At 37.9% G+C, this 25,384-nt stretch overlaps 1 long non-coding RNA gene across 4 annotated transcripts in view; it reads right to left on the bottom strand.

Moving 5' to 3' along the window:
• Positions 1-6,431: 6,431 nt before the first annotated feature.
• Positions 6,432-25,384, bottom strand: part of LOC139117361 (uncharacterized) — a 30,520-nt gene continuing 11,567 nt past the window's right edge. For 2 of the 4 annotated variants that reach the window (XR_011548520.1, XR_011548527.1), the window contains exons 3-9: positions 24,886-25,052; positions 20,627-22,715; positions 14,390-14,431; positions 8,831-9,063; positions 7,992-8,054; positions 7,419-7,473; positions 6,432-6,459 (exon numbers count right to left, since the gene is read on the bottom strand). This is a non-coding gene — a long non-coding RNA (uncharacterized lncRNA). The remainder of the gene's footprint in view (positions 6,460-7,418; positions 7,474-7,991; positions 8,055-8,830; positions 9,064-14,389; positions 14,432-20,626; positions 22,716-24,885; positions 25,053-25,384) is intronic. The other 2 variants (XR_011548537.1, XR_011548534.1) reach the window with 2 other exon arrangements.

Raw genomic sequence — 25,384 nt, 5'->3', positions numbered from 1 at the left:
TACAATTTTTGTACACCTCCAAAACCAGTTTTCGGGTTGTAATATAATTCTCTAAGAGTGCCTTCAGCTTCCATAATTGCTATATTATACGAAAAATTTATGTCGTACGGATGCCGTAAACGAAATACTAGTTTACTGAATGGTGTATTTTGCAATGATTGATTAGTGAATCTGCCTTCTGTTTGACATCCTCATTCCATATTGTTTTATAATAGAGTTGATGTCTGTCTCGCTCGGTGTGAAAAATAGTACTAACATCTGTATGTTTTCCCTGAATGGTTTACTAATACTAGTATATTGTTGAGTCAGAACCCAGACAGATAATCTGTCGTGTCTTGAGCTGAAAGCAATTTTGACTAAATTGTCACTGCGATTCTTCATATCTTTGCACGCGGCGCAGTCGTCGAGTACTATTAAAGTGTTCGTGCCGGCCCATTCGTTCCGTACGAAGGCTAGTGTATCATTCACAGCATCGATGTCGACCGGAAACACGAATACGTTGTCATCTGTGAAAATGAATCTTTTATTGTACGTTTGTATTGTCATGAATGTCGGACAAATGAAAACTATATATTCGAATTTTCTAGGTACGGACCGGTGAGGAGGTCCATTACAAATTCTGTTTTGCCAGAACCTATCGGTCCAGTTATAATCATGTTGAATGGTGGGGTTGCGAACATTTCCATCGGATCGGATCTATATACTGTAAATAAATGTAATGAATATTGCTAAAGATAACAAACCAATTTTACCATATTCATGAATAGGGTCTGCGCCGGTCACTGCTGCTGCCCGTTCCGAAGGCGCCTTCGGGGACCGAGTCGTGTCATTGTGAGGTGACTCTCCGGGCTCGTCCTGCCACTTCACAGGATCCTCCCCCCTTCCATCTCATGTATAGCACTTTCTCGAACTTCCGTGTTTATATCACCATTCACCCCGAAGACCATAGATTCAGTAGCGTATTGCAATTCATTATTATAACCCGAGATTGCCGGGCCCGAAAGAATGACCATCTCAGACGGTAAGAGAAGTAAATTTGGTGAAACTGCCATATCAAGTTTGACACCAGTATTCATTATTGTGTCTTGATATCGCCTATAACTAATTACTTTGTCGGTATTACGAATTTCATCTTCGAGGAGAACACCGAATTCTTTTCTTACTTGCTCTGCACTGCCAGTATCGCCTACTATGGTACTACGAATATTCGCTTGTGCGCCGAGTATGCAATATACGTAGGCTTCAAGGCTTTCATTGAGGCGAGCGAGACCGGCCTTTGTTAGTCCGGAGTCTCCCTTCAGAGGAATGAAACTATTATATTGTCCCTCCGATCCATCATTTCGGAAGAAATAATAGTGTGGTCGTTCTTTGTCGGACAGTACATGTTTTTTCTTTCCAAAAATTGTATGTGTATAGAAAACGCCTCCGTCGGCGGAGAGAGAAAAAGTCATGACCATTGTATATTGCTTTTGGCTGTCGAACGGGCCACGATTAGTGTAATATTCATAACCATAACCAAGACCTGATTTTGACCTTTTCGATAACGAAAGTCGGACTTCGTTGGACTTATTCCAAATTCTGTACATAGAAGTTCATATTGGACGAGATTGTATGGATTGTCGCCGCTTTGAAGGTGGGGGTATCGTCTGGAAGCGCAACGCCCATTTCTGAAGGATACGACGTATTGTAAAATATACATGAAAACGGCAGAATGATCGTATTTGTGGCGGAAATTTCTTATCGAAGAGATGGGCGAATGATATACCACAACCAGTAGTGCTGCACCATACAGCAAAATTTAATTGCTGGTCCCAGTATTTCATGTTTGGCCCGCCCAGCCAGACATTACTTTCTTTCGCTGATCGATGAGTGATTACATTATCTTTAAATATATCCCGTGGATGAAAAGTAAATTTATCTGTCGGCGTTACATATATTTCTAAGTCCATGAGAATAGGTTTTATTCCCCCATTCGGTTTGGAAGGAATATCAGCATGCTGTACTGTCGGTACGCTCGTCTTATTCAACTGAAAAGCAACTGGGAATGCGTCTGTACTCATTATTCGTGTTTCTATATACAGATAGATTTTAATGGAGGAGAATTTTCCATACTTCGGAATTCCTATCGGTACGGTTCCGTTAGGGGTCCTGACATTCCAGACTATGTTAATACTATATTTCGGATTCAGGTTTAAACGAATTTTTTATTTTTTACTAAGAATAGATAACATACTGCAAACAATGGAGAATTTAATAAAGTCATCGGCAGCGGCAAATACGACAGTGGCTACTACCAAACCGCAGGCGTCGGACGCTCGATCCATAATAGAAACAAAGCGTGAAAAAATACTCTGGGCCATCGCAAGTGGTCAAAGTAAGTTATTTTTTGGTAAGGAGATTTCAATTGCTGACGTAGAAAAATGGGGAGATGAAACGGTGAATAAAGCATTTAAAGTCTATGAAGCGAAATACAGTTCTCTTATAAGTGATAATATCACTCAAAAGTTTCATAGATCTAGGAGCCCGTGCAATAAGTCAGGTAGTTCCAATCGATGATCGAGATAACTATGCAGTGATCTTAAAAAGGATTTTATTCTAAACAGTGAAATAAAACGATTATCAGGACGGATAGCCTACACGTGGGGACCCATACTTGCTCTAATTTCCACCGGTTTAATTACGGGTAAACATTTAAATTTTAAAAAAATCGGGTTTAATATAGTACCTGAAATAAATGGATTCAACTTCGCAACGCACTCAGCAAACGCTTCCGCCAGGGACTCCGTCAGAAGCTCCGCCGACTCCGTCACCTCCGACGACTCACGACACAGCGCAACATAGAGAAAGTTACGTTGCCGCCGAAGCATCCAGGGAGAGTTGCTGCGGGGCAAGCGACTAGCGGAATGGAACAGGCAAAACAAGGAGAAGAAACGCCAAGCAATGGTGGGGAATGATAGCGATGCGGTAGCGGCAGACCCTACCGCCTACAATGAAAGAACAGTGTGATAATAATTCACGCTGGTATAATAAATGTTATCTTGTTTTAGGAATTGTGGGAGTTTCATTGACTGCATTAGGGCTATATTGGGGGCGTGCTCGACATATTTGTTCCGTCCGGAAAGATCCTCCCAGAAAGCGAAAAAAACGAGCACGTAGCAGCTCCATCCGGAACAGTTCCGACAGGGTTCCGAGGGAGGGGAGGGGGAGGGGAGGGAGCCAGCTCCTCTACATTGTATGAGATGGATTAACTCCCCATATTTTTTATTTTTATTTTTATTTATATACTAGTCAGCAATCATGGATACTAAAACAGTTGTAAACACAATGTACGATGGTATTGTAATCGCAGGACTTGCGATGGGATATCTTATGATCTCCAGCAAATTTCTGAAAATAGAGGTTGGCGATCCAAGTCGACCAACTTTAATCGATTAGCAAAATTAGGCGGTGCAACTGCTGCGGCGGTTAGCAACCAAAGATCTCCTTGAACAGAAAAATATTATTCCTGCAGAACCTTATACTTTGTAATGGGCACCTTCGGAATATTATTCATCGAACATTTATACTTAGTAATATATACAGCGCACAACAATGATCATTTGGATTGAAAGCCAAACAGGTGAACCAGTCACTGTTAATTTTTACCCTTGCATTGACACGACACAGTTTACGAAGATAAGACTGCTAGAGTGCGGACTATATAATTCATGGCATAACATAACATCAACGAATAATGTAATAAAATATCAAGAAGGTGACCAACCGAAGAAGACTAAATCAATACGTCCAGGTAACTACAATATCGATACGTTAAACAAAGCAATCGGGTTGAAGCAAAAAATTAATTTTGAAAAACATCTGCCGACAAACCATGTTTATCTAACTTTGGCTAAAGATATTAAAGTCTATTTCAATGCCACAGGTAGCTTCGCCAACGTCGTCGGCTTTTCAGATAAACCTGAGAACAACCCAGTTATAAAAAGTACTATGAGTCCGAAGAAAGTGGATTTCTTAACAGTCACTAAATATATAGTTCATCAGATGTAGTCGATGTTACTGGAAATTATGTTTCATTTGGTTCGGGTGCCTCCGGAGGATACATACAGGGGAAAGTATCGAACTGTTTACAAATACTTCCCATCCGGGATACGAGAGAAATAAGTGAAAAGGTTACTTACGATTTTAAAAACGGAGCAATTTCTATGCCATTGAGAAAAGGGGGAGATTACATGAATTCAATGCGTATCTGGATAACAGATCAGGATGGGAACATGATCGATTTCAATAACTGGCCAATTAGCTTTTGTATTGAATTATTGTAGTCGTTCCGCCTACCGGTGTAACATAAACCATCCCACGACCAATCCTCCAGCAATATAGATCATCTCATATTTCTTTTGCTCAGGACTGGGTTGATAATAATCTGAGAATTGAACTGCCCCTTCGGAACGGCTTTGCACCGCTTCTGCTTCTTCCAGTATTTCTGCATCTGTATCTCTTAATTCTGCCGCAGCATGCGCATCCTTTGCTTGATTTTCTCTTTCCCAGTCAGCCTGTAGTAATCTTTTTCTGACCAGACGTTGCGATCATGTTCAAATTTTTCTAATGCTTTATCATGTCGGACCTTCTCTTCAATAAGAGCGTCACCATTACCGGAAAGCTTTTGTCCGATAATATTTCCTCCTGTGAATGCCGTTGCATTTAATACAGCACCGAGAACTGTCATTCCTATAGCTGAAGCCATGGTTGTGTAGTATATTACAAGGTATTATTTTAATTTTCACTGTATATAGGTCCCTACGGAGTATGTCTGATCCAAGTGGCTTCGGTCTAGGTACAATTCGTATGCAAAATCTTGAGCTTGAAGATCTGAGTGATGTTAAAGTTAACAATAATACTAAGATGGCTGCTAATCATAATAAGGATTACGTCCTTCGTTATAAAGACCGCGAAAAATATTTCGTTTTAGCCAATGCCGCGGCGCCACCCCACGAGCATGCTGTAGAATTTTCCGAACTTAAAGACATTGATGAAACTGTAATTGACGCCACAAAGGCTTCGAATGATCCTACTCCTTTTGCTCTGACATGGGATTCGGCTAGTCAGAAATTCATGCCTTATAATGTGCCGCGTAACATCTTAGATATATTGGATAGTGAAATTAGTGGTGGAGTTGCTGAACCACCAGGAACTCCGAATGTTATTTATTTCGATAGCAATGTTAACAATACAAGTTGTTAGATTTTCGTAGTTGGCTTACTCCTACGAATCCATACATTGCACTTCTTGGTATACCAATTCATCTTAAAATTAGTCCTCTTAATACAATAATGAAGGCAGATAATACACTAAGAAGGTGGATAAACGAGGGGGAGAATTATTGCTCGTATACAGCTAGCGGAGTTCCAGTTAGATTATTTTGGACACAACTTTAAAGAAACTGGGTCTTAAAAGTGTCGGTGATGAGGCAGCTGTTCTCACTTTACAGACTGTAAATCAACAGATGACTGATAATATGAAAATACTTCAACATGGTACAGTTCTCATTAGATGTGTAAAGTTAGCTACTGGAGATGAATTTGACGATTTGGTTGGATATTATGCTATGAAAACAGATAACAGAACAACTTGTGATATTATCATAAGTATCGATAAAGATCGTAATGAAATGAGTATTGAATGTTTTGTTGGTGGGAATAGAATAGAGAACGACTTTAGGAACTACATTTGTACGTAGAGATAAAAGAGTGAACACTTTAGATATCAGTACCATTCATCTGAAACGTCTCATTTTGTTTGAAGTAATGGTCTTCCGTCACATTTTAAGTTCAGAGGAAATTACTAAAATTTTATCTATCGGGTGAACAAGTTAACTAGAGTCGTTCAGAAAATTTTCTGAAAACTGTAGAATGACAGACATTGAACATGACATCACAAGTTACTAAGCAACATTCGAAGCCCGGTATTGCGAAAGCGGTATTGCGAAATTCCCTGCTGGAAAGTTCCTGCCTGAAAAGGGGGTATTGCGCAACATCCCTATGGTTCCGCTCGTTCCGACGACTCCAAACATAGTGAAAAGGGAACAGCCAGCAGACCCGCACCTTCGGAACCGTAACCGAAGGGTTGCCTTTGTAAGAGCAGACCGGCTCCGGTACGGCTCAGTCAGAATCTATCTAACAAATGAGAATGTCGTTCCGTTTTGCCCAGTGGGGGTGAGTCATAGCTAGTGTATTGCGCAAGTCCAGGACCTGACTCAGCAGGGAATTTCCCCGCTTAGTTCAGGACAATGCACTGCGCGTGAGTTCATATATAGGTCAGGGTCGCACTTTAGTTACATGGATGGTTAAATTTTCCTTCGCTCCATTTAGATAAATGAATAAAATGGGTGTAAAATTCTTACTGTATCCCAAACCCCAATAAAAACTTACTACTGACATATTTTGGAGGTGTGTTGGTTTGCTGAAAGATTGGCAATTCAATGTAAGTAGACTGGTCATCCTTTGTGTGAAATCAACATTATACACAGGGACTTGTTGAAACAGGATTTTACACTGAACTTCAAAATTAATGTCAAGTATGCACTTATGCTTGGTATTACAGATGTTCTTAAACTTTACACACCTTTTCTGCAAGGAATAATCATAGAAATTGCAATGCATTGTGGGACACATTTGACAGAAGGGAGGAGGCATAAACATCCAAAACAATGGTCCTAATTACATAACAACCCCCAACACTTCTTGTTGAATGTATCCCAGAGCACTGCACCTTCCAACATGGCGGGAACTCATTTCTTCTCTATAATAGTCCTTCCCAGCCCACTAAGAAAGAAATGTTCATCTAAGTGTCATCACACTTCTGTAATCGGTTTGGAAAGTTGGTTTGCTATTTACAATCATTGCAGGAAAGATGTTGGCATTCATATGCAGTTGTACTTTGATCACTTGCTAAAATGCATGCCTTTTGAAATTCATTATTACAGGTCAACTATGGATGCTTTGATGGTGCTTCAAGCAATCGTTCATTTGTAAAACTCCATTTCAAAAACACGCATCCAAAGGAATTACAGTTCACAGTGCCAAATATATATGACTCAAATAAGGAAATGACTTTCATATTTGATCCATCAGTAAGTAGAACAATTACCATGAATTTATATAAAGTTCACTTTTTTCACCATTTGTGGAACTTGATAGTGCCAAAACAGCATTGTTTTCTCAGTTGTAGTTGACAGCTTGATTTCTCTACCTACCCAAATGGCGAAAAGGTGACAAAGGCAAAACCTGTTAACCACACATTTTTTTTTATCATGATGACCATGGTAAACCTTGTATGTCATGTTCTATACAAAGCAAGTAAACAATAACAGGTCCAAAAGTCTGATAAGTTAAACTAATGATGTTTTTTGCTTTACTTACCTTTATATTCTGTACATTGGTAACCACAATTTAAATATCATGTGTATCTGGGTACCTGTTGAAGTTAAAGGTTGCATTTAGTACAGATAAAATAAAATGAGATGTTGTTCAGTGTATGGTTGTGCAATCTCAGTGTAATTCAAGCCCAAGTGTCCAGGGGACAAAGATCTAGAAAGACGACCATAATTTTTCTTACAGCATGAATTTAAGAAGATTCGAAACAACATTCTCAAAAGTAGCAGGAGACAAGGACCAAGGCACTGGTGCATGGAGACCATGACATCATATGGCACCATTGGGTTAGAGCATATGAATGGGACCTTAACACAAATCCTGTAAGGATTCACTTCAAACTGACAGAAGAACACTTGCACCCAGATCAAACTGCAAAGATGAGGAATCACCTAGCAGAGGAAGTTCTCAACAAGAACATGCTTTACTTAATGCTTGTAAGTTACATTAAAATGGTCCAAGTCTTTCAATTGGTAATCATTTCTGACATTTGTGCTCTGTTCAGTCTACCAGAGTACTCACGAAACAGGATGGATCCGAATTATTCAAATACTAACTTACCATGTGTGCAAATCCATTTAGCCTTTGCTTTCATAGGTTTTCTCCATACTCTCCAACAAGATGCTAAAACAGAGAAACATTTTAGATTATATGATTAAAAAGGTTTTCTTCATGATAAATCTGCATAAATTTCACTTAAAGGGACAAAGTTGCTCTTTTGAACCTTTGTGATATCATAAATACAGGGAATACTTGTATAAAATCACTCCTTGTGCAGAATAATGTCAGTACAGAACCTCAAACTGTCAAAAATGACCCCTTTGCAGTGTGAAAAGTGGTGATTTTGTGTGTGACATCTACAAATGTAGATGGAATGAACTTCTCCTTCCTAAGTGTGTTTCCTTTGACAAATAAACGTTGCCTAGGCAGTGTGCATGACAGCTATTATCCTATCTACATGAAAGGAATACACACACTGAGATCTCATTACAAGCCCCATCAAGTCTGAACATTATGTAACACTGGATATCTGGTGCAGTCTATAGATGAAAAGTCATTCAACACTGAATAAATGGTAGAAACCTTTTATTTTTCAGTTGATGTTTAGATCTTGTTTATCTATTGGCAGAGTAGAGATAGTGTACAGTTAGCCAGTTTCTCAGTGTGTTACAAGTAGAAAAACAACAGGAACAGCTCTAGATGTAAAAAAAAATTCATGAAATAAAAAGTAAAAAAGAGATACTTTGTCCCTTTAAAACAACTTTCTAGATTTTTTTCTTCGTATAATTTCTGATTGATTGAATGAATGAATTAAGTGACATTTTGTGGTAACAAGATTAGCCAAACATTGTTTTCCAAAGACATTTTCCAAGATGGTTTCCTTTTTATATGTTACTAACCAGATATCTAAATCCAATTCTAGGCGTATCAAAAGTCACTTCCCACTGAGATTGACAGGTGGCATCTTAACAAGACGATAGAGTTACTGGAACAGACATCCCAATTGATTGATAATTTCGAGATCTTCGTCCCATTAAGGAATATGACGACACCAGGCTTCATGAGAATATGAACATCTTGAGATGGTTTTCGGACTGGGAAGCTACTGTAATGGATGATGACAGCATGTCACCTGAAGAGAAAAAGAGAAGCTTGCTGTCAAAGGAAACACGGGACGATCTGATCAGCTTGATCTTGGGCTTTGATAGATTATGCAAAAATAAACTTGGCCAGTGTCGTGGGGGATACATTATTCCTGGGCGGGTTAACTCTGATATACAGTCCAGCTTAAAACTCACTTTCCGATTCGCTAACGCAGCGCTAACGCAGCACCAACGCAGGTTAACGCCGCGTTCTGAAAGGTGTGAATTGGTCGCCAACGCACAGTAACGCATTGTGGCGCACAGTGGCGCAGAACGGACCTCATTAGTCTAACGCACGGTGCGGAGCATAGAACAATAGCCGGTAACACATACAGTACAGTCCACGCAGAACCTGTCATTGTGCTGGCATTTGACGGATCGTGGTCTAAGGTTGGAACACGGACGGGCGGACGTGTAGACTATGGTTGGACGTGCTTTGTGAAAAATTGCTACAAGTGAACATTATTGTGGCCATGATAAATAAAGTTCATGACACAGTATTAGTAATATCACAGGCACAGACCACATTGTTATGCAATATGCCAGTGGAATTTTCTGAATGAATTCGTCCGTCATTTGCCGTAGAGTAGACATCGTACATGAAAGCATGATGACGAAACCTGATACATAGAAGCACCGTATTGTAAACTATTTCATATTAGGGAGGGTGAAGAATAACAAGTTTTGCATTGTTGCCCGTTCAATTTGTTGTATTTAAAACAACGCATCCTTTTCACACAGGTAACGAAACGAGAGCGACCAGGAAGTAACAATAGCATCGAAATAAAATGTGTTTTTGAAATCAACAGCTTGTATTTTGTTCTGAACTTTTTACGATTACACGAACGACTTTGCTCTGGATCCGACTGTCTATAGTAGACACTGCAGTTAGCAATATCGAGTCACTTCATACTGAAGTAAAGTCAGCGGTGATGTCGTAGGAAAATGCAAGTGTTTTCATTGGCTTACTGATTTTTCGTGCTAATTCTGCCGTGTTTGTCGCAAAAAAAAATCGGACTGAAGTTTCGAAGGTAGCCGAATCGGCGAACCATTTTGCTGAGATGCCAATCCGAGTTTTGTAGAGGGACCGTGGTCCATTGATGTACAAAAATACATCCGCGGTCTGTCCTGGTGCGTGTCCGTTTTCAAAAATATCTGAGCCATCACGCATGCACTGTGTTTAAAGAGGGTCAGTAGTACACTCTACGACTAAAGTGGGCACTGAGATGCCAGAATGTGAAACGAGAAAACCAGTTCCAAAATGATCTATAAGTCGCGAAAGTATCCAGATTGCAAACTGCATGCCCTGTCCGATCGGGCATTTCCAAGCAAATATGGCTACCGCTAAGCCCGAATCTGCCTCTGTAGTCATCGTGTAAAATACAATTCTAGGTTTCAGTGAATTAAAGCAGGCGGCTTTATCCGACCGGGAAATATGACGACAGAAGTTCTAAACATTTATGTACAGGTCCTGTATTTTATTACGATGTACCGTCCGTGCACAGTTTGTAGAAAGTTAAAAGCATAACATTTTTTTTTGAAAGTTATATCGATGCGATACATACTAAAGAACTAAATCTCAGACTATTTCTGTCAGTTTTGGGCTGCTGGTCTTCACAGCAACTTGCGTCTATCGGCTCTAAAAAATATTAAACATTTTCGGGGTAGACTCCAGTCGAAAGTGTCTCCTCCGTGAACGTCCTTGGACCAGAACTGCGACCTTTGTTTCATGACGAGTCAAACATACATTGAAATGTAAATGTACCAAAATTTACAAATTGACGTGACTTGACTGAACTAATTTCGTAGTCAACATGTATTTGACATTCAGAAGTGACAGATAAAAAACGTGAATAATTCCATTTTGTCGAATTGAAAGCCCTCTGTGGGACCGTGGTCCGACAAAGTCCCATGGGAGCATAATGCTTCGAGGAATTCGCCTGCTATTCTTGGAAACTGCTGGTTTCCATAGCGACCATGCGACGTTTAGACCATTGACTGTTGACCGATGCGGTCTTGTTCAATAAAACATTTTACATGCCGAACTTTCACTTTGAACCAAAGATTCGAGTGATGGAAATAGCAAAAAATACATCAAAAGTTGTCATTGTCGGTGTAAAAACGCACCATACATACATATCAAGGTTATATACTCTCAACGTTTATTCAATTCTGGAAACTCAAAGACGACGAACATGTACTTCGATAAATCGCGTAAGCCGTGGAGAATGTGTCATAAACAACACATTTCCAGAAGTTCTCCGAATGGTGAAAATTGGTGTCATACATCTCCGCGTTAGCGCCCCGTCAAAAACTTTTTATTGCAGTTTTAATTAGGTGTAATATTCAGACAATCGCCGGTTCAGATTTTTTAATTTTTAGGGGGTGGAAATAAAAACATAATCTTTGAAATCCTTGTGTGAGTCATTTATTCCAAACTTTTACTCGTAATTCCTTCTTCAAATTTGGCGGCCCTTATGTGGACATTAACTTTATTTTCTTTTAGTTTTTGAATAGTCAAATGCATTGTCGACATTTAATACTGCGTCAAACAACGATTTAATCGCAAGTATTTTTAAATCGTACCGACTGTAACACGAACCTCGGAAAGTTAGAGAATTTTTGGTGCTGATGTATCCGTGGATTCAAGGCTGATACCAGCATGCGTTATTATCAAAAAACATCCAATGCCGGTACGTTAGTGTTTCTACAAGTAGTGATTATACGTCTGCTTTACTTCAACACTAAAATGTCGCTTTCTTTGACACGTTGATGCGAGAAGCGACATCGTTCTTTCGTTACGACTACCCATTGCACTGAAGTTATGACTGAAGTTGGCAGTGGGGAAAGTGCCGCCAATGTTAACAGTACCCATGTTTCAGCGTGGTTGAGTTATCTAAACAATAACCCAGTTGCAGATTCGAAACGTTAAGTTCATGGATTTATGATTCCTTCAAAAAATTACGGAATTAGTTTTGTAAAAAAGTTATATTTATTCCTTTAAAAGTGTTTCCGAACTTGATAGTATACACCAGCAATGTGATCGCAATTATTTAAACAATCATGCCGACGCGAATCTTTACTGTAAATTGTTGCATACTTCGATGACCTTTGTGACCCATCGCCTGATTATGCTGATTAGTGCGTAGACGCTATTGAATAGGCCGAGGACAATGTCTACTCTGGGTGGTGATTGCAATCCACGTCAAGTCTTCAAGGTCATCTGGACGACAGTGTAGCAAAATTTGACGTGTTTCCCGGGCAACTCTTCCCGTTTCGGCCCCAAGCTTTTGTTCACAATGTAACCAGGAAAGTTCGTTCTTCTGGTACCTCAATGTGTACACTATAAGCTTACTTTCGATGTGGAGGGAATGTCGTCGCCCGAACGACTGTCACAAAATAAAACGACCCTGAAGACCTGTGGTGACGTAATAGACTTCACTGTGATATACTAATAACGTTCAGAGTAGGACTACGATTCAGAACACACTGCACCGCGCATATTTTACCGAGTTTGATTTGATCACGGAAAATACGACATGAAAAAGACATTTTTTTCTGCAGCAAATAGTTTGGGGAGGGGGAACATTTGAAATTCGGTTCGTCAGGTGTCGACTCGAACGGAAAATACTATCAGAAACTGGCACAATGTTTTAGTTTTCGTCACTAAAAGTTGGGGTTGGAACAGTTTTTGAATATCGGACTTTTTTGGCATGGTAATGTCTTTGGCATTACATTGAAAATTAAAACAAACTGACAGGTAAAAAAAAGAATTCTGTGAACTTCATAAATGCAAGTATCGACGAACTTCATACTTCGAATAAGCTAACGGTTTGTAAGGTGGATGAATCAATCACGCTGCCCTGAGAACGAAGTGTTGCTGGCTCCTCCGATGCTACCGTACTTTAATTGTCGTCGTAATGAAAGAACGACACAATTTCAGAAGACAGATGCACAAGTCTGGCACTGAAATTCACGAACCTCTTTTCTGTACAAAAACTCGAAAGTAGAATTTTCTTGAGAATAACAATCTGTCATCGGCCTTGGCCATGGATTTACAATCACCATTGCGTATATTAGCCTACGTGAAGTAAAAAATAAATTGTTTTCATAAGTCTACGAGGTTCGTGTCAGTTTGATGATAAAATACTTTCGATCTAATAACACAAATTTCAGCAATGAAACACACCTTGTAGAAACAAAAACGATTTGATAAAGTAATTTTTTCGTAAACCAACAAATATGGAAAGAAGTAAATGCACGAAATGGCTTTGAATTATATAATGACTCCGACACAATGATTTCCAAAAATTTCTTTATTCCCCTCCCCTTTAAAAAAATATGAAAAATATCTGAACGGCAGTTTTTCAGAATATTAATGTTATTGAAAAACTTTTTAGAAAGTCTTCAGTGGACGATAACGACATCAATATATTCGGAGGACCGCTGGTAGAAGTAATGTCAATGACACTTTTGTACTGATGTTTTGCTACGTACCAAAATAATTATACAAGAGGGTTTGCGGAAATAAATAACACTGAAGAAAAAAATCACATGACATGGTAAAAGAAAACGTTCGCTGTTTTGAACAACGACAATGGCAACTATTGAAGTAATTTGTTGCAATTTTCAACCTTTGTACATGACTTTACGTCCATGCTTTAAAGTCGCGTACGTGAAGTTAAAATCGGCATGTAAAATTATTAAAGTTTACATGCTTCTGAGATATACCCCCTTTAGAGCATGCAATGTTTCCCACTGTTTATGCTCCGATTTCATCCAGTTTTTCACCAACTACAACACTTTATTTCGAGTTGGAAAATCCCATGTGCCACTAGCTATTGTGTCAACCATTTAATCATGAATATTCTGGGTAGGCCACCGGCCATTGTTGTGCGTTAGCGCGCGTTAGCTTCTTTTGTTTGGCTTAACAATAGGCGTTAACGCAGCGTCATAGAGCTCGCTAACGCTGCGTTAGCTCTGCGTTAGCCTTGCGTTAACGAGGTCGGAAAGTGAGTTCTGAGCTGGACTGTAGTCGAGAATATTTTTTGCTCTCAACGTAGTATGTCAAATGGTGGATGTACTAATCCAAATTATACACAGTATGGTAAAAGTATAAACACCATCATTTTAACGCAAGGTATTCTATCAAAGAAATCAAATGTTAAAGTTGTCAACAAATCTGGCTACTCAGCATTGCCATACCATATGCACACAGGAGAGCCCCTCAAACCATCAAAAAAGAGAAAAATACACCTTTTATCAAAATGATCTACCTTTGGTTTGAGCTAAAAAAATACAGACATTTACACCTACCTTAATTCCTGTACTTTGCAACCCGACTGCTTTGAGGATAATCTGTAATGCCAAAAAAATAGCGCCAATGGCACTGGATCACAACTGGCACATTGTAAAACTACTCTATCTCTGGGTGCACCTGTACATTAAATACTAAATGGGTAGGTGCTGCGGCTGTGGAGTTTTTGCAGCACACACACCCGCACAATCATATCATATACATACAGACAAACTCAAAGACAGGCAATCTCAAACCTATAAGAAGAGTTTTCACAGGCGCATATACTCTTGGCCATATGGGAGTTTGAATGGGTTAGTCTACAAACTGACATAGAGGAGAAGTTGTTGATTGTGCCTGCACTTCAAATGTTAAAGAATAGCCACCTGGTATTTGTAGCTGACAGCTGGGGAAAAAGTGACATGGGACAAGTATGGATTTTAACTGTAAACAAATTTTATTCAATATATAAACACTGAACAATCAAGCAGGCAATATATTGTAAATGGTTGTTGATGTAGAAATGTAATGAGTAAATAAAATATACTGTAATGGTAGTAAGTGTAAAGTAAATATCGAAGTTAAATAAAATACTAACAAAAATGCAAATGTACTCTGATTGTAATGGAAAATGATTATAAAAATTGTAGAGTAATCCAAGGATTAAGTAATCTAAGCGGCTAAAGTCATCATGCTAAGCAAACTTGCGGCAAATGTAAGGATATGCAAATGATGATAAAGTTACAAACTGTAGATACATTGAAAGGGGAAGTTCACCAAGGATGATTTTACATATGTTCAGGAAGTTTCATTTTAGGGATTCATCAAGTCCATGTAATTTGAAGCATGGAAAAAAGCTTCAAGCTTGGGAGTTTGCAACATATGATATGGAAAGGACCATCTTCTGGTGTGTATGGCATTGTCCAGTCACCCAGGCTCAAACCAGGCTGTGTGTATTTACATAACTATTGTTGATACTGAGTATCCTTGCATAAACGATGAATCCCGTATAATAAATTGTCCACTGTCAAATTTCTCACTTGTTAGTAGTAAACAGCAGCACAGAATCTGACAGTGGACAGTTCATCATAAGTGATTCATTGTTTGCAAAGGATACTCAGTCTCAACAATAGTTATGTAAATATCCACAGCCTGGTTGATCATAGGTGAGTGGACAATGCCATACCAATCGGAAGATGGCTCTTCCATATTATGTGATGGAAGCTCCAAGCCTGGAGCTTTTTGCCATGATTCAAATTACATGGAGTTGATGAAGCCCTAAAACCGAAGTTACTGTATTATTTATTGGTTTTGTAAAAACTTGTGTGAGTTACAAATGGCAAAAATAGCTTTTGCGAGGTGACTGATCACAAAGGTATATATTTGACCCCTTTTGATGCCATAATGCCATGGATTTATGAAGACAGTGTGTGGTATGTCATCGAACATGAGCAGGTCATTAACAAATTTATCATTCAGTTTTAAATCTGTAATGATGGAAATATATAGTTCATCCCGGGTGCAGAATTTTATCTAAATCTGCTCTTGTCATAAGGTGCCTCTGTAATGACATACAAAGGAAATTAATGCATTGCATGTGCACTGTTTGCCTCTGGATCCAATACTAAATTGTGTACTTCCTTGATGTGTACTACCACATACCAGAATTTAATATAGTTTAAAATGTTTGTTGCTGCTATCAACTACACTTTGCTGTTGTATATTATTTAATACTGCTAACATATGTACTTCTATTGTCTCCATTTTTATCTGGACACAAATTACTTTGTTGGTTAACATGGTACAAGTTACTTTGTTCACCCTTGTTGGTTACATCAGTTACATGTTTGTTGGTACTATTACTTTGTTGGTTGTTACAGGTGTCACTTTCAAGTGTACTTTCTTTGGTTACATTTAAATTATGACATAGGTTACTTTGATTTACATGATACAGGTTACTATGTTTGCTTTTCTTGACTGTACTTTTATTTGTCATATCATGAGTAGTATGTTGAGCCACAATGTTACTTGTATTTTCATTGGTTTCATTGCACAAGGTCCATTCATGGTCTTTTGATGTAGCAAACTTTGTAGCTTGAGCACTATCCTGTAGAGAGACAAGAAAAAAATTATTCAGTTTATAATAATCAATAAGCATTCAACAATGAAAGTCTACAATTATACTTGTAATCATTAATAGACATTACATCTATAAATGTACAACAGTGAAAAATTATGGAAAAAACATCTAAAGAAATATATATCAGCAAAACATGACCATTAAAGTGCTTGACATTTACACTTATCAAATAAAAAGTTAAACCACAATGATGAATATTCCTTTCAAATTCAAAAATTTTTCAAACACTTTATGATCTCAAGTGTAGCAACAGCTTTCTCGGCATTCAGGAGTTCCTAATTTTACGGATCACAATGTTTTGTATGTTGTTCATGATAGTTTTTACATAGTTTTTAGAAATATTTGTTTAGTTTTTATTACATTAATTATCTGTGTTTTTATGACATTAAAGGGATAGAAATATTTCATTTCTGGTGGTAAACTTTTGCCACAAGAAATAATTAGGTGGCAATTCTAAAAATCTGGTAGCAATATGAATTATTACTGGTAGCAATATGAATATATTACCACAGATACAGAATACTTCTGCAGCATTCAGTCAGTGTTCACAGTATGACAACTTATCATACATATACACTACAAGCTCCTCAAATTATGTGCCACATTTATGCAGTCTTTAAGTCATGAAGTCAAATTTTGTTAGCCACACAAATACAAATTTTCCTTGCAGAAGAAAGCATTCGGTAGCATAGTGGCAGTGTACTGGTAGATACAAGTATTGTGGTGTTGTGTCATAGTTGTGATCAAGCAGGCTCAATAACATCTTCAGCATAAGTATTTTTCTTGAGACAAAAAGGGTTAGGCCAAAATCCTTTAAAACAAGACACAATGATATTGTTCAATTCAAATGTTTTTAAGAGTAATAATAGTTTTAATGATAATGATAACATTGTAGCCCAGGAACATTTTCATTTGATATTTTGATATGATCAAGAAATGTCTGGTGATGTTCACTATTACATCATTAAAATGGAGGAATCTGCTGAAATATTAAAAATCATCAGAATCACATCATTTCTTGCAAAAGTTAAAGCAGTTTGAAATAGTCCAAATGGATAATTTTAATTGTTTTACTTTTGAATTGTTGCTTTGATGTTAAGTAACCATGCAAAAATTGCAGCTCTAAAAAAAGATTTGAAATGGATATGCTTACTGCAACTACTGTTGACAATTTCCGTTTGCCATAACTGTTAATAAAATTTAATTTAAAACTGTCAGTCAAGCTAAATGCCATTTAGTTGGAAAGCACCAAGAAATTATACCTATTACCATAAGATTGTACCTATTGGACCTCCCTAGGTGGTTTCTTTTGAACCATAATTGTGTACTTAAGGGGTCTTCATTCATGACATCACATGAGATGACCCAGATTTGACCTTTCAGAAAACCTCAAGTTTTTCTCCTTTTTCCTTGTATTATGACTCTGTTTGTGAAAGTTTCCTTTGAAATAATGGTTTTACTATCAAACTGACTAATTGCAGGCCAAATTTTGATAAAAGCAAGGTAGGTAAGACTTGGACTAAAAGGACGAACGGTACGGTGGACTAGAGGCAAAGCCAAGCCCAGCCTCAGTCAGTGTATTCCATGGTCGTTACTAGTACGTCCATGATGTATTGTAGCACAGTATCGAACAGCAACAATGTTTGCTTCACGTACCAGGGAATTTGTAACTTTGTAGAAAGAAGAGTAAAGTGTTTCAATACATTGCAACTTTGTAGGAAGGAGGGTAAATTGTTTCAACACCTTACAACATTTTATTATAGCTATAGTTTTCTGTTGGGGAGGCATCGTGACATGATTTCATGAGAAGAAAAAAACATATAGTATGCAAAGACGTCAATATTTTGCCATTTGTAATTAAAGTGTACACGTTGTCTACACGTCACCCACGGTCCCTATCAAGCCGCAACTCAAAGTGATAAGTTTCTCTTGCATAGTATCAACGTCATTTTGATGAGACGGCCTGCAGAAGGAGACTTCAGCATGCAGCATTTCACTGAAAACAGCCCTTTGAGAGAATGGTTACACTCAATTACAACGCAACATTTACGCACGGTCCCTCTGTGATTTATGCAAATAAACTTACATGTAAAACTATTCACGACCACAACCTCACCTATCGCTCTCATCCTATCGTGACGTCATATATATATCAACAATCATGCCCCACACTCTTCTCTATCGCACAATACATGAACAAAATGTCACCAAGCTTCTTTCCAATATAAATAATGATAATTTATACCATACCTTTGTCTTGACCTACGGTAGTGTCTTCTGTTCTTGATTTCGATATCAAAGCCAAGAGTCCTTTGTTCTCTCACTGAACGGGTTGATCACACCATACACGTTTTGATCCACATGCACACACAAAAAGAAGTTCCGTAGTAGCCCATTCCGGCCATTTTCAAACCACACTGTTGTCAGTGGGGTAAACAATATTCGCAACAATCACATTTCCAGGCTAATAGACTATGTTTTACGAAATCACACGTTCTTATCACAAAATAAAACTATCTTTGTCTTTAAATCAATGCGCCAGTAAACAGGTCCAGCAGCTAGTTATGTCATCAAGTCGGGTAATAAATGTTAAGGGTCTTAACAAAAGTGAGAAATCTAAAACATTAAATATGTTGTTTTTTATCAATTTTATCACCAAAAGTTCATGAAAATCTCTGATACTCTGAATCAGCCATCCTGCATATTTCTAACATTCATCAAACCCTCATTTCTGTTCCACAACTCATAAAATAGTCCACAATGCAGGATTGGTGTACATTCCAAAACTACATATATGAAAGACCCCTAAAATCAATTAGTTAAAAGGGGGGGTTAGAAATTTCGCAAAACTATCTAACCGCCACTCCGTTTGGCTCCATTTTTCCGAATTGGAACCTTGAAACCAGTCTAAATATCTGTACCAAATATCAACGCAGTCTGTTCAGCGGTTTTTGACTTTTTGTCGTTTACGGAAATGGACGACATCTTTCACCGGTTGAAACTACCACTATATCACAACTTCCAGTTGTGATAAAAATCAATATTAATAGACAATGGAGATGACAACTTTAATTTCTGCTGCACAATTTGTTGGCTATTTACTAATAACATCTTATTGTTCAATAGGAAGAAACTGTTGACATTCAATTGTACTGCTTTGCTTGTTTCACATATGAAAAAAATGAATATTAAAGAAAATACAGATGTATAACAGCAGTTAAAGGCCCATGAGCTGCAACTCTCCGAAAATGTTCAACCTCAAGATACCTTTCAACTTTCTTAGAAATTCATTGTTATCTATAAATTTAACGATGTAGTCATTAACTATGCCTCATCAACTTTCACTTTTGGCAGATTAGACAGGAAATTGGACAGATTATTGTTCATTTTGAATTTCATGCCATTTTCAAAATCTCACCATAATATGTAAAACACGTAGGATTTTTCGTCAAATCGGAACGAATCCCTTTCCTGTCTTTTCAGTGGGTAGCTCCATGTTGTATTTGCAAAGATTCAAATGTGTACATGCACCATTTACACTGCTCATCAAATAATTGCATGTGGGCGGCCATATTTGGGTGCGGCACCGTTTTATTATTTGTCTAACTGAAACCTGCCCATACAGTCCAACTCAGTGGATAATTATGCTTGAGTAAACGTCTCTGAATAAGAATGTTTGTATGAACTACTTTTTATCTGAATATAAAGTCATGAAAATAATGTCAAAAGTTGCAGCTCATGGGCCTTTAACAGTAACTAACATGGCTGATCATTTACAATTGTGTTCTGTGGTGAAATTCAATATTGTAAGGAGTAAAACAAGCAGTGGTTTCGTTAAAAGCCCGCCCCCGGCCATATGGTTGGCTGTAAGACAATCTCAAGACAGTCTTGGCCGGCTATAACCTTGAACCCATAGCCGTCAGCAACATTTCGCTGGTAATAAATTCAGTGTATTGGCAAAAGTTGGTCGCCTATATTTTTTAAATGGTCGCCTGTTTCAAAATTTAGTGAAACCCTGAACAAGAAACTACAGTCCATACATGAATACAAAATTTGTCAGAAATTTGCCAAGAGATAATACATACATGTATTTGGATGTTTAACTGCTGAATCATACCTTTTGGAATCAAGTTGCTATGGGTCAGGTACCACAATACACAGTCTTCCTCATGATCCAGGCCTGTATGGTTGTCATTACTCCACATTCATAGTCCAGCAGTAGAATATCTTGGGTCCTATGGTGAAATATTCCTATGCAGGACAACCAACACATTTTGAACCCTTCCGTATAGTCTTAAGGCTCTTGAATATAAACAGTGTCTTCTAATCCTCCACTCTTATTGGCGGTATCTTCTGTGCAGGTTATCCCAAATACATTAGGATTCGGCATTCCCGATGACTCCACAATAGTGTTTGAAAGAGCATCCTTCAAATTTCTCACAGTGGACCTTGTGTTGAACTTAATGTTGTAGGCCCTGCACAGTAACATCAATTCACTTTTCTTAAAGTGCACCTTGTCAAAATAGGTTTTATCAGCTTCAAGATGCTCAACAAGTTTTGTGTGGCTTGTGAATTTGTTCTCGGATAAATCATTTGGAATTTCTTGGAAAGTCATCACCTGTGCTCTCTGTTTGTCAATCTGTTCTTTACAGATGGCTTGTCTAAGGGGCACACTTTTCTTCTTCTTCAGTTTCCTGAGCAATTCTTTACGAAACTGATTATTGGCAACATTCATATATGATGTTACAACCTGCGTATATAATTCAACTATGGATGAGCTCAAAGCAACAAGTTCTGTACATGTATCATTGCAGACATTAGAATATTGTCCCTCCTTCTCTAAACTGACTGGAGTTCTGTAATTTGAAAAGATCTGAATCCATGACTGGAAAGATCTTTACTTTCAAGTATTAATTTCGTACTTCTAACCAAAACATTACCTACAGACTCGCGGAGTAATTCAAAGGTCTGTACTTGGTCTCTCTCTCTCTCTATTTGACAAAAGAAATCAAATGTTGCATCACTAACATGTGTTAGCCTACCCATGGAATACTGTCTTCGTTGAACACCTTCAAGTGTATCTTATATTTGGTATTTTGTACAAGTTCATCATAGGGTGTCTCTAGATATGAAAGTAGATCAATCAACCTGTTTGTGTCTTTGTTTACTTCAATCATTCTTCTGGAGTATAAATTTCTCAAAACTTTAGCTTTCAAACGTTTTCTCAACTTGGAAACACATCTTCCTGCTAAGTATCTTAAACTGCCCATGCCATCAGTTGACATCTTGTCAACGTTTGCATTTCCTTTTACAGGCTGCTGGTTTTCAACTGAGTCTTTCAGGTGCGACAATTTAAGTACTGAGGTTTTGATTGATGTATGAATTTTTGTCATGACACTTTCTTCATGGGTACTGAGCGAATTCTTACAAAATAGTGACAAACACACATTTGTATACTCTCTGCATGTCAAATAAGAAAAAAAGGATGCTGAGAAGGCAGTAAAATCTCGGGTTTCAGCCTTTTTCCTTTTCAAGCAGTTAACTCTAAACAATTCATGAATAGTTTTCCATTGCTGTTCACAAAATTTCTGCAACACATGTTCATCTGCAGCAAGACGTTGAATAACTCTGTTTTGTTCTTTCTGGTTCTCTGTTTCTGGGTTTTTGAATGTGATGTCCTGCAATATACTTATCCCTGAAAAATTAGGTGGAATAATGGTATCAGTTATTGTTTCTTCCATGTCAGGAACCCCCTCATTCTCTTCAGATAATTGTACCATAGGATCTGTGCTTTCAACCTCTTCAGGACCAAGTTCACATGATGAATCACTGTTGAATGACTCGCCATCAGAATCAGTGTTGCAGTCAGCTGCACTCTGCTCCAAGTTTTCTGTTACCTCTTGTGTATTGATTTGCAACATGCTTTGTCAATAGAAGGGGTAACTGGATGTTGTCGAAGATAATCATAAATTATGGGTGGCTGAACAGGACAGTGCCGTTGCTTAAAGTTTATAATTCTCAGGTTATGAAGCGACCTAACCCTGCTTACGGCTACTCCTAACTGTCCAGGGTTACTGATGCATTTGCAATCCACAACAACCGAATCAAGTGTCATTCCCTGGCTCTTGTGAATGGTGAGACAATATGCCAAACGTAGTGGAATCTGACGTCTTGTAGCAACCTCTTTACCCAGCTCCTTGTTGTATCTGTAAAAAAGAAAAACACCAGTGTTACTGCACTTTACTGTCATAATAATATGTGTGACTATAACAATCACTACCAGGGTATGCATGGTTTACTAATATAGTAACCCCTTGACTACCAATGCCTATGTAACCCTATATACCAGAGCCAATCCATACAATATTATACAGGGTTAAAAATTCCAGTAGCCCGACGTCCCGGACTTGCTAATTTCACCATCGGGCAATCTATTTCAATTTACCACAAGCCCACGGCCTTACAACATCGGGAGTAAGCAGAATAATTTTATTACCTTTGTGCTGAATTTTAATCTCCGAAATGCAAATCCAGTACAAACCCTCTCGTAAAAACATCAACATTACCAGTTGGTGAAGGTTGGCCAAAGGATAAAAAAATGACAAGTTGAAGCGTCGCTTTATGCCCTCCTGGTCCGAACAATGGGCACTCTTTGTCGGCAATGTCCTGATGTATCTGATAAAACTGGTGCACTAACTTCAGGGTGGACCCATTGAAGTCTTATAAACAAGTCATCGTTGATGACACAGTCCCCGCTTGACTATTTTGTTATAATCTTTGGTATCTAGGTAGCTGTGAAATGACATTGATGCAACTTGCATCAGGTCTGTGACTTGCAAAATAAAGTAATCTGAACAACATTCTGGAGTGGTATGAGATCAGGTACGTTGATGTAATCGGCCACTTTGGATCATATGAAAACAAATTAATGTGCACATGTACATGTATGCCAAAGCACTTTATCTTTTTATCGAGTTTCAATGACACCATACTGGATCATATCCTGAAATACATTGACATGCATATGTAGGCCAATTTTTGCAAAATTTGAACAAATCCGTTCAAGGATATTTGAGTTATGGTTCAAAGACACGAAAAAATCACAACAAAATGGCCGTCTCAGGAAATTTTAACCCCTGACATAGGGTTAAAAATGGATTTGGTCTGTTAACAGGTACTTGTGTTTGATAAGTTTCTATCTGACCAAGTAAACCATATGATTTTTGAACCCTCATTATTTTCTTTAAATAAAAAACATGTTTTGGATAATTTTATCACAAAATCTATCACAAGACCTGTCGTGTGACAAAAATAGCCAGTGAAAACAAAAGGAAAAGTTTCCCCAGCAAAACTTGTGCTTTGTAAATATTGATATAAAATGTTATGGACAAATATGACTCTATATTGTATTTTTCACCATAATGAAACATGTCCTTCATCGTAACTAATTTTTATGTAAAAATATGAACAAAATTATTAAAATAAGTTCTCATTGTAATGATATTCCTATTGTTATGATTATGAAAATCATATTAACCTTTTGAGGTCAAGTCAAGGGTCAATTGTTTGGCAAAATTTGTGTCCAAACTTTGATTTGTGAGGGATCAAGGTCATTCACGTCACCTATGGATATCGTACCTGAAATGCGTACCATAGATTTGTTAAAGTTCAATACCAAAGAAACTGTACATCCCTACTGTTTTATGCTGTCTTTTTCCAGCACTCAAGGTATATAAGTATACATATAGTGTCGGATAAAGACGGCACCCATGGTGACCAAGGGGTTAAGCAGAGGGGTACATGGGCCTCAAGAGTTTTAACGACATACAGTTAAAAACAGAGGGCTAGGCCAAAACCCCTAAACCCTGAAATGATATTTTGAAGTGAAAAAAATTAAGATTTACTAATAACCTGTCACTTTCTCACAAAGGAAGTGCGTGTTCATTTGGCAGGTGCCATGTATGGGGCAAGATTCGCTTACTATTTTTGAAACACCTGACAACACTTCCCAGTCTTTTTTTGCCAGAAGACAATATAATATTATCTGTCTTCCAAGGACCTGACTTTGTTGTGTGTTTTGTGGACTGTCTGTGCTATGCCCTTTTCAGACTGGTTGTCTGTGCAACTGGCCATGTAAACACTGTATTTCTGACCTATGAACTTTAGAATATGGATGGGTATGATCACAAATCTTTAAATACACCCAACAGTTCCTAACAAAAGGTATCTAGGTGGTAATCATGACGTCATTTTCTGATGTTTATCAGCAGGACATAAACTAACCTACATCTAGCAACTTTACAAACTACTAATATACTAGATTTAACGACTGATTTAATAATCAGAATACTGTAGCTATACATTAACTGCACCTACCTTGAGAAAGCTTGATATGTTATCACAGCCGTTGACTCTATCTGATCAAAGTAGACATGTACTTTTTCTGGCTCATTCTTCATGACAGTTCCTCTGAGACCATTGACAAGATATTTTGACATATTCTTTACAAGCATGACTGGTGCCCCTTCTTTTAATCGGACAACCTAAAAAAAAAAATTGGGACCATTGTTTGAGTGCTAGTACAGCGAAAAAAATTTCTATCTAGAGGACACAATGGAAAATAAATTCACGTGTACTTGACATCCACATGCAGCCTCTCACAGTGAAGTTATATTTGTGCACATACCTCTGAGAACATTCACATGAAGGAATTTTTATCTAAATGTAAAATCAAGAAATTGATGTTCAAAGCTGCAGCTCATTAGCCTTTAGGACCAACAAATGCAAACAAAAAACCTGCGGGGTCTGTGACACCCAAAAAGATATGAAAAATGACGCTTAGCTTTGATTTGCATTTTATGTAATTTTCTGCAGA

Source organism: Ptychodera flava, chromosome 1 (genome assembly GCF_041260155.1).
Source record: "Ptychodera flava strain L36383 chromosome 1, AS_Pfla_20210202, whole genome shotgun sequence".
Lineage (NCBI taxonomy): Eukaryota > Metazoa > Hemichordata > Enteropneusta > Ptychoderidae > Ptychodera > Ptychodera flava.
Note: the sequence above shows the minus strand (reverse complement) of the source record. Positions and strands in the feature narration are given on the sequence as shown.